Below are 10,716 nucleotides of genomic sequence, written 5' to 3'. Positions count from 1 at the left end.
TACTATTTGGGTGGTGGATCATTCTCAGCACTGCAGTAACACTGACGTGGTGGTGGTGTATTGCACTGGTCTGAGTGGATCAGACACAGCAGTGCTGCTGGAGTTTTTAAACACCTCAGTGTCACTGCTGGACTGAGAATAGTCCACCAACCAAAAATATCTAGCCAACAGCGTCCTGTGGGCAGCGTCCTGTGACCACTGATGAAGGACTAGAGGATGACCAACACAAACTGTGCAGCAGCAGATGAGCTATCGTCTCTGACTTTACATCTACAAGGTGGACTGACAAGGTAGGAGTGTCTAATAGAGTGGACAGTGAGTGGACACAGTGTTTAAAAACTCCAGCAGCACTGCTGTGTCTGATCCACTCGCACCAGCGCAACACACACTAACACACCACCACCGCGTCAGTGTTATTGCAGTGCTGAGAATGACCCACCGCCCAAATAGTACCTGCTCTGTGAGGGTCCATGGGGGTCCTGACCACTGAAGAACAGGGTAAAAGGGGGCTAACAAAGTATGCAGAGAAACAGATGGACTACAGTCTGTAACTGTAGAACTACAAAGTGCACCTATATAGTAAGTGGAGCTGATAAAATGGACAATAAGCATAGAAACAAGGAGGTGGTCATAATGTTATGCCTGATTGGTGTATAGTCTGTCATGTCAACTCCTGACAGCACATGACATCTGCGATGGCATGTTAATGGCATGGTTATGTACAATGTTATGTCACAGGGTACATTTGTTACTGAAGATGCATTGTGATTTCACATTCACAATGAGGTCATATCAGGCTTGCTGATGAACTCAGTCAGGTGTTTTAAATTAAGGAAACTTTGCAGTGATGTGGCCCTCCATTACTCTAATATGGCGACTTTGTGATATAACAACAAACAAGTAATTCAGGAGAGCTGGAAGGTATTATTGTGTGTGCCTGTGTGTGTGTGTGTGTGTGTGCATGTGTTTCTGAAAGTGTGTTTATGACAGGCTGACTCTAAGCTCTAGTGAGGGAGCAGTCTTGATGTTTCATACGCTAAACACATCACATTCACCCTACACGCAAACAAACACATGTAAAATGCTTGAAAACATGATGCACAGCTGACAATAAAGCCATTTCAACATTAAACATACCTGTTTCTGTAAATGTATTAATATTTAGAAACAAATATGAAATTTATGCACCCTTAAATGCACCCTTCAAAATACACTCTCTCTGCACTTTATTAGAAGCTCCTATCTTGTTGGTCCAGTATATACAGTACTGTGCAAAACTCATTAATGCATCTAATATTCAGTCAAAAGTTATCAATTTTTCAGGAAATCTTTTTGAGAAGGTTGGATATAAAATAATTTACTTGTACAAAGAAGGGAAAAAGTCAAATGAAAAAACAAGATTTCAAAAATGATTAAAAGCTACAGAGAAAATGGGACTCCCAGCCAGACCTGGTAGACATCAGATAAACAGCACTTAAAGCTTTCATCTTTGAGAGAGAGGAGAAAATCAAGCTGCTTCAGATCTGAAAACATTCACAGGTGTTTCTGTCCATCCTTCCACTGTGAGAAGATGACTCAGCGCTATGGGTCTGAAAGGATGTGTAGCTGATCAAGAAGAACCTCACTGAGAAAAGGAGACATATCAAACAAAATCAAAGTCAAAGTCACAGTGAACTTTGTCATTCAGACTATACAACAAGCAGTGCACAGCTGAACGAGATTGTGTTTCTCCCAAAATATACATAAATATAACATAAAAGGCAACTCCACATAGACATAGACAGCACAGACAGACATAAAACATACAATAGAGAAAGTGAAAAAAAACATAGAAAGAAAATCTCCATTTTTCAGTTTTTGACAAGATTTGAAAATACATGTTACCCTTTATATTGTATGTAAATTTCATGATGAATGGACTAAAAGAAACGGCCCAAAATGACTTTGACTTACATTAACCATAGACTTACATTAAAAGTAAAGTAGGTTTTTCCTTCTCCTGTAAAGTTACCACTTTGGAGACATGGGGTTTTTCTTCCGACAACAGCAATATATATATATATATATATGTGTGTGTGTGTGTGTGTGTGTGTGTGTGTGTGTGTATGTATATATATATATATATATATATATATATATATCTATATATATATATATACGTATACACACACACACACACACATATATATATATATATATATATATACACACACACACACAAACTGGAGTTCAATTCCCCGACTAGGAGGCTTTGCCCTTTCGGGGCAGTCATGGGCTGGAGGTTAGGGAACTAGCCGACTGAAGTGCCTTTGAGCAAGACACCTCACCCCCAACTGCTCCCTGGGCGCTGTGGATAGGGCTGCCCACCACTCCGGGCAAGTGTGCTCACACTACGTCTTCACTAGTGTGTATGTGGTGTCTCACTGCACAGATGGGTTAGATTGCTGAGGTGAAATTTCCCCATTGTGGGACTAATAAGGGTCACTTAATAATAATACAATTTTAACCCAATAATCATGTATCATTTTTTTTAACATAATGTCTAAGTTGTGAATATTGAAACAATTGTGAATGTGGGAGATTAAGTATGGTTCGGAGTTGAGGAGACAGATATATCATCTGTGTAAAGGTCCCTGGTGCACTGTAGTCCTTTTTCCCCTCTAGGTAGAGATCACAGTATCTAATTGAGGTGGAATAAAACAATTGGAGTGTAAATGGAAGTTGGAGGTGGAGAGAGGAAGCCTTTTATTTGATAAAGAGATGTTAAGAGAACCATTTTCTGTATGTTTTCCTGAAAAATGAGTTTCTTGGTTGAGAGCGGTTCGTCCCCCAAAAATCTCTGCGGTCAGAAACTCACCATTGATGAGGAGCTGAAGGATGACTAACACAAAGTATGCATGAACAGGTCAGCTACAATCCTGTAACTGTACACCAGCAAGGTGGAACTACAGAGTTCCATTACTTCTTGTTCTTTAGGCATTTTCATACATTGCATTTTTAAAGGATATTAGAACAATAATGTATGAAGTTTGGCATGATTTAACGTGGGATTGTTTTCTCTTTTCCTGTCAAGGCCATCAGATTTTTAAACTCGCTCAACTGAAGTGGCCCCTGATTGGCTGATGCCTTATTTATGCAAAACGTGCTGGTTTTAAGAGCAGCAGAAGGACGTTCAGTTCTGAAGCTGCTGCTCACTCATACGATCAATGTAGACAAGCAGAATCAGGACATAGAATGAAGATTTGACTGTTCTGACTGATTTCTACAGCAGAAAGTGAGTATTTATTATTACCATTATTTAAAAAATACTTATTATTCAGTTACTAATCTTAGGAATTATTATTCTGTACCTACTATAAATTATTCAGCATCTATTGAAAAGCTAATCTGTTGGTTCTGAAGTGAGGAACTGAAGTGTGGGCCCACATACAGACTCTTTATTCACTAAAATATTTTAAAGGACCTGTTCTGGAATGTGTAATAACATTAGACCCAAATAAGACATAAGGAATGATCTGGATTTGTTCAATGAGATGAAGGACCTGAATGAATTATTCACTAGTTATGAAGAATCAGTGAACCATATTTCTTACTCTTGTCTTTGTCAGACTGTCAATGAATGAGCCAATTAATAAGTTATTTTTCATTGAAATGAAAGAGTGAAATGCACTTAACTCCTTAAACTCTAGTCTTATTTTTCTTTTCCTTCAGTAACTACTGTAATTTTTTAATAACTACTATAAAGTATTAGGTATCTATAATACACTACTTTGTAACTACTATAAATTATTCAGTAACTACTGTAATGTATTTAGTTACTGCTATGAATTCTTCATTAACTGTGCTCTTAAAAAAGATGGTTCTTTTTCTATATAGAAAATATAGAACCATCTATATAGAACCATGAACACTCAAAGAACACTTTGCATGGTTAAAAGGTTCTTTGCATCATGGAAGGGTTCTTCGGATTGAAGGACAATGTGCATGACAATGTGCTATAGATGGTTTTTCCTAAAGGTTATATATAGAACCATCTATAACACATTTTTCTTCAGTCTGAAGAACCCTTTCGTGATGCAAAGAACCTTTTAACCATGCAAAGGGTTCTTTGAGTGTTCATGGTTCTATACTCTTAAAACTGATGGGTTTAAGGGTTCTTTAGTAGAGACAAAGGTTCTATGTAAAACCATGAACATTCAAAGAATACTTTGCATGAATAAAGCATCATAGAAGCATTCTTCAGATTGATGGGAAATATGCATGAATGTGCTATAAATGGTCCTATATAAAATCTTTTTAAAAAAGGTTTCTATATTGTACCCAAATAGGTTCTTCTGTTTTTACAAGCTTACATCGTAACAATAGAAGAACCCTTTTGGGTGCTATATAGAACCATTTTCTTTACAATAGAACCCTTGAAGCACCATCTTTTTTAAGTGTGTACTATAAATTATCAGTAATTACTTAAAATTGTTTAGTAACTGCTATAAAGTGTTAGTAGCTGTAGGAATTATTTAGTATGTACTATAAATTATTCAGTAACTGTTATAAATGATTCAGGGACTATTATGAACTGTTCAGTAACAACTATGGATTATTCAGTAACTCTTAGAAATTATTGAATAACTACTATAAATTATTCCATAACTACTATGAAACTAATGTAAGTTCTGTAGTTATGAGAGTATGGAATTGAAGTGTGGACCCACATAGAGTTTAAGGGGTTATAACAGCAATAAGCCATAAGAGGCAGTGATTTTAGGACAGTTAAGGTGTCTAAAACTGTAACAAAGTACAATATTAAATCACACAAATTGTAAATAAAACATTATTTTATTAATATTAATCACAGTACACTTTTCTTCCAAACCATGTAGTTTGATAAGAATAAGCAACCAACCAGTCAAAGACTATTCGACAAACAGCACAATGATATTCAATAACTTGGAGTGTTAATATAGAATTCAATTCATGTGTGCAGCCACATGTGTGAGTGTATTGAGCCAATCAGATTTTAGCACCAGAGTTTTTCGGAATATCATTCTTTTTTATCTTGCTAAAAAATTGAATGTCAATAAAGGCAGTAACAGTGTAGTACTGTCAGTACAGTGTGATGTGTTGTAGGTTTTGGATGAGATGTTTATTTTGATATCCTCTCTGTTCCTCTGTAGTATTGTTGCTGGACATGGACGGCGTGTTTGGGTTGAGTGTGTGGTCTCTGGCCGTGTGTGTGGTTATTGTGTGTGTCCTGCTGGTCAACACTGACCTGTTCCTGACTAAACCACAGCAGTCTGCCCTGGACACACTGGCCAATGCTGACCTCCAAACCACCACCGGAGGTGAGGCGGCAGTTCATCTTTCCCCAGATTACCACCGTCTGGTTCTGCCAGAGAGCAGTGAGAACTCACTGAACCCAGTCAGTAATGTCTTCTGGGTTTGTCTGATACTAGTGGACGCTTCCTATGGAGCGAGTCCAAAATCAATGGGTTCCTATGGAGCGAGTCCAAAATGAATGGGTTCCTATGGAGCGAGTCCAAAATGAATGGGTTCCTATGGAGCTATTGTGTAAAATCATAGTTTGTAAAGGATTTGTAAATGTTTTTTCAACACAGAGCAGCATAAAACATTTCAACATTGTTATCATATTTTTAGTGCTTTTGAACTCCAGTTATAGGAGTTATATTTCTAATAGTGCTGCTACAGACAGCCTTATGTACATTCATAACATCATTGATCATGAACTGCTTTACTTGCCATTGAGCTGATCAGCTCACCAACAAATCAGTACTCAGTAACAGTAATGCTAACTAACCAATCAGCTTTCTGTAGGAGTAATGATAACCAATCAGCACTCAGTAGCAGTAATGATAACCAATCAGCACTCGGTAGCAGTAATGCTAACCAATCAGCACTCGGTAGCAGCAATGCTAACCAATCAGCACTCGGTAGCAGCAATGCTAACCAATCAACACTCGGTAGCAGCAATGCTAACCAATCAGCACTCGGTAGCAGTAATGCTAACCAATCAGCACTCGGTAGCAGCAATGCTAACCAATCAGCACTCAGTAGCAGTAATGCTAACCAATCAGCACTCGGTAGCAGCAATGCTAACCAATCAGCACTCGGCAGCAGTAATGCTAACCAATCAGCACTCAGTAGCAGCAATGCTAACCAATCAACACTCAGTAGCAGCAATGCTAACCAATCAGCACTCAGTAGCAGCAATGCTAACCAAAAAAACCAAAGCATACAAAAAACCTGTTTAGATCTGTTCATGTTTTTGTGTCTTTCTGGTTTAAATGTTGCGGAAGTAGAAGAGAGAGGTTTTAAAGCCCTCACGCTGTGGGAGGACACTGGAGCGGTCATCATGGCTGTCAGACGACCTGGATGATCCCTGTGCAGAGAGGTGTGTGAATTTTTATGTTTTTATTCCTTGTGCCTTTTGTTTTGCCAAGCTTCTGCATTCTGTGATCATAATGAAGACATCAAAACTATGAAACAACACCTATTGAATTACTGCTAATCTAATGAGACACACATAGTAATGTAATGACTGGAGTTTGACATTTTCCAAATCTAAAGACCGTTCACACCTGCAGTTAATATGCCTCTTGGGTGATTTTTGTTTTATTAAATTAATAATAAATTATTATAATTTTATTTTGGAAATAAATTCATAGACATTAATTATAAAACAATGTTTGTCCTAAAAACAATTCCAATCATTAAGTTCAATCCTTTAGATCAAAAGGTCTTTGTGAGTACACGGCCAGTGCTGAAGCTGCTCAGTGAATGTCTTTAAAGGGAATTCCACTGATTTTTTTAACGTTTCTTTAAAATTAATTGATTAAAATGTAAACAAAGTGAGTCAGAGTGGTTTGGTGTGAAACGCTCTGTTCTAGATAAACTTACACAGTCAGAATGTTCACAGTGGTGGTGATAGGAACCAGACGTCTGAAGAGTTTAATGCCTCTAAAAGAAAGTTGTTATGTGGAATGGTTACAAATATGCTGCCATTCAATTATGTGGTGATTTTGAAAAAGTGGTGGTATTGCCCTTTAAAGTCAGCCAGTTTGCCTGTGGCATTAGAGTCTGTGGCTGAATCATTTCCTCATCTGTTATGCTAGTCACATATTTGTTCAACCTTTTTTTCTTTTGTGGTTTCATGTTTTTCTTTCGAATGTGTGTGTGTGTGTGTGTGTGTGTGTGTGTGTGTGACTGTGTGTGTGTCAGGAAGCCTCTGAGCTGTCCTCTCTGAGACCCCAGCTGGATGCCTTCGGGGTTCCTCTGTATGCAGTGGTTAAAGAGAACATTGGGAACAGAGATCCAGAGGTTCAGAGCCTACTTCAACGGAGAAATCTTCCTGGATGAGAAGGTCAGAGATTCTCATTTTTCACGGTCACTTTTTCTTTCAGAAATGATTAGGCAAACATTAATTTAGCCCAACTTATCCTGGGCTCCCTCACGTCTCTCCTGGTCAGGGTAAGGTGATTGTGCCTGACCATATGTTAGCTATTTTAACCGGGCAAAACAGTAGGTCACTTCTGGCCTTCATAACTTCCGAATGGTTTAAGCTACAGACATGATCCACATATCAGGACATTCAGCAGACCCGCCCCTAACAAGCAAGCATGACGTCAGCATCAGCGAGTAGGTCGGCTTGGAAAATCACCTAAAGTCCTGATATTATTGCTCTGCTGTTTGGCCTTCATACTCCAACAAAGGGGTTAAAACAGTCACATGATTCACACATCAGATCACTCATCAGACTCTGCCTGACCATCCAGAGTGATTTCATCCACCTGTGACCATCAATCAGCCAGCAATCCAGCTCCAAAATCACCCAAACCCATTCACTACTGTTAAATTACATCTCTGCCATTAGCCTTCATATTATAAGCAAAGGGCTTTCAGTTTATGTTGATTTTGAGTATTAAAAATATCTGATATTAAATATGCAACTCATTTTGTAATTAAACATAAAGTCTGTCTTGCTGTGTATCAGAGTTTCAGCACTGAGCATGAAAAATACCAAAATAATTACCCGCAATTTAGGTTTCAAAGGGTTAACCTGAAATCAGAATTGATCTTTTGTTTCTCTTGTTAGTTCATGTTCCTGATCAAATTCCATCAAAATGTGCCGACTTTTGATCGGCCTGTAAATTGTCTCCTGTCTTTTGACTGTCACTGTGCACCAGCAGGTGAGGCAAAATTATATTAACCAATAATATTATGCTTCATTGCATGGAGAGAAAAGCTAGATAAGAGTCACTCCTGGGTGATCCTAGCCCCTTCCTCCACAGTAAGAGTCCTGGTGAAGAACAAATAGCCTAAGACCAACAAGCAAAACATTTCTTGATCACACTACAATACTTTCCCAAAACGTGTCCACGTAGGATGGATGGCCTTGTGCTTTTATGCTTTTATGTATGAATATGATTTTATGATGTGATCTCTGGAGGAGATATGTTGCATTTGTGGTCAGTATTGTTAATCTCAGCTTGTTTGATGTTGCAGAAATGTTTTTATGGCTGTAAGCAGAAGAAGATGAGCCATCTGGGCCTCCTTCGTGTCGGGGTATGGCAGAACATCCTGCGGGTTTGGACGCAAGGCTACGTGGGAAACAAGAGAGGGGAGGGGTTCATACTAGGGGGCCTTTATGTGATTGGACCAGGCTGTCAGGTGACTCTCTGCAAGTTTTGTTTTTTATGATCAATCACTGCAAAAATGATTTCTTGGTGAGTGAAGTCATTTTAAATATATTCGATATAAAATATTGCTCATTTTAAGATTGTTGTGAGACTAATATAAGACTTTTAAAGTTTTATTCCAGACATTTTTACTTGTTTTGAATAATTTTATCTAGTGAAATGATCTCACCCTACTTAAAATGTTAAAATGTTAAAATACATATAATATTTATCATTTATATTATTTATTACACATGCACTACCATGCCACTAGCATGTTAATAACTACACTGGAAACTAAAACACATTGAATTTCAACTTCAAAAAAGTATTGAACTTAGTTGCCCTGCTTTAAATTCTTTGAGTAAAATATCAATTTGCTTTAAATTAAAGTGAACTATGCTTAACAACTTTGCAGTACAGTTTTACCAGGTACAGTGTAGGTTTGCAAACATGTATTTACATGAGCTTACATAGTGTAGCTTTGTACATTATGGCATTCAAGGTAATTTTAGATTAAATAAACACTGACAGTGTGAAGGGCATTTCAATACATATGCATAAAGCTGTTTACAAATAGCACAAATTAAATAAAAATGAAGTTACATGATTTTTATACATGCACTCCTGGGGAAAAAATGGGCTAAGCCCATAAATCTTAACCACAAATAATTAAACAAATAGATAAAGTAAGTTAATATAGGAGAGCTCTTCCCTTTGATTTCATCAACTGTTGAAGTTTTGTGTGTATATTTGCAGACAGCCTTTTGCAGAAAGACGAGTCAGTATTATTTCACTGAACACTGATGGCTTCAAACTGTTGAAAAACAATGCCGAGCTAGTTTGCGTTTAATGTGAGACCATATGCTCTCTATAGGGTTTAAATCTGGACTATGACCACCCAGAACCATCAGTAACAACCATTGTATTTTGGGTTTGCTTGGCCCTTTTTTTGGCCCTGGGTGTCACGGTCAAAAGTTAATTCTCTTGTAATGTTGTTCTCGCGTTGTTCTTGTTGTTTATCTGTGTATTTATAGGGTATTCTAATGGAGCACCAGGAGAAGGAGTTTGGGGATAAGGCTGATCTCAGATCAGTGCTGGAGGCTGTGAGGAAAGTGGAGAAAGCTGAATAAATATGATCCCAGCTCAACTCTGTAACGAACAAAGGACACAAGGGGACCAGTGTCCCGGAGCCAGATTTGGCCTGAATTTAAACTACAAAGGATTTTCAACACCTGCTTTGCTGTTTACCTGCTCACAAAAAGTGCTTTATTTCAAAGATTTTCCTCAACAAAACATCACACAAATGGAAAATAACACAAATGGAAATATTGGCCCTTCTAATTAGAGCCATTCTAACAACAATGGACCTGATTGGCTCAAATCAGTGGCACATGTAGGGATCTTTAAGGCCCCAGTGCAAAACAGTTAAAGCTCCCAATGAAAATTACTTTAAGTGAATAAACAATCGACGATAAATTTATTTGTTTACTCGCCATTTTTAGGTCTAACAAGTTGACCACTGACATAGCATTTTAGTCCAAGACTAGACCGAAAATGATCCATCCATGACTGAGGAATATGAAGCGTGTCAGTTAGTGTGAGTTTCTGATTTATAGAAAACTCTCTTCATATAAGAACCACAGCTAGTTGCTTTTTTGCCTGTCATTGTTTCACTGTTTGGTATCTATTCATTCATACACTGATCAGGCATAACATTATGACCACCTTCTTGTTTCTACGCTCATTGTCCATTTTAGCAGCTCCACTTACTATATAGGTGCACTTTGTAGTTCTACAGTTACAGACTGTAGTCCATCTGTTTCTCTGCAGACTTTGTTAGCCCCCTTTTACCCTGTTCTTCAGTGGTCAGGACCCCCATGGACCCTCACAGAGCAGGTACTATTTGGGTAGTGGATCATTCTCAGCACTGCAGTAACACTGACGTGGTGGTGGTGTGTTTCTTTGTAAAGCTGCTTTGTGACAACACCTGTTGTAAAAAGCGCTATATAAATAAACTTTGCTT

At 38.0% G+C, this 10,716-nt stretch overlaps 1 pseudogene; it reads left to right on the top strand.

Annotated features, from left to right (window-relative positions):
• The first annotated feature begins 3,168 nt into the window (after window positions 1-3,168).
• LOC118808803 lies at window positions 3,169-10,396 on the top strand (annotated as a pseudogene).
• The last annotated feature ends 320 nt before the right edge of the window (window positions 10,397-10,716 follow it).

The sequence above is a fragment of the Colossoma macropomum genome, unplaced genomic scaffold, assembly GCF_904425465.1.
Source record: "Colossoma macropomum unplaced genomic scaffold, Colossoma_macropomum, whole genome shotgun sequence".
In the NCBI taxonomy this organism is placed as follows: domain Eukaryota; kingdom Metazoa; phylum Chordata; class Actinopteri; order Characiformes; family Serrasalmidae; genus Colossoma; species Colossoma macropomum.
Note: the sequence above shows the minus strand (reverse complement) of the source record. Positions and strands in the feature narration are given on the sequence as shown.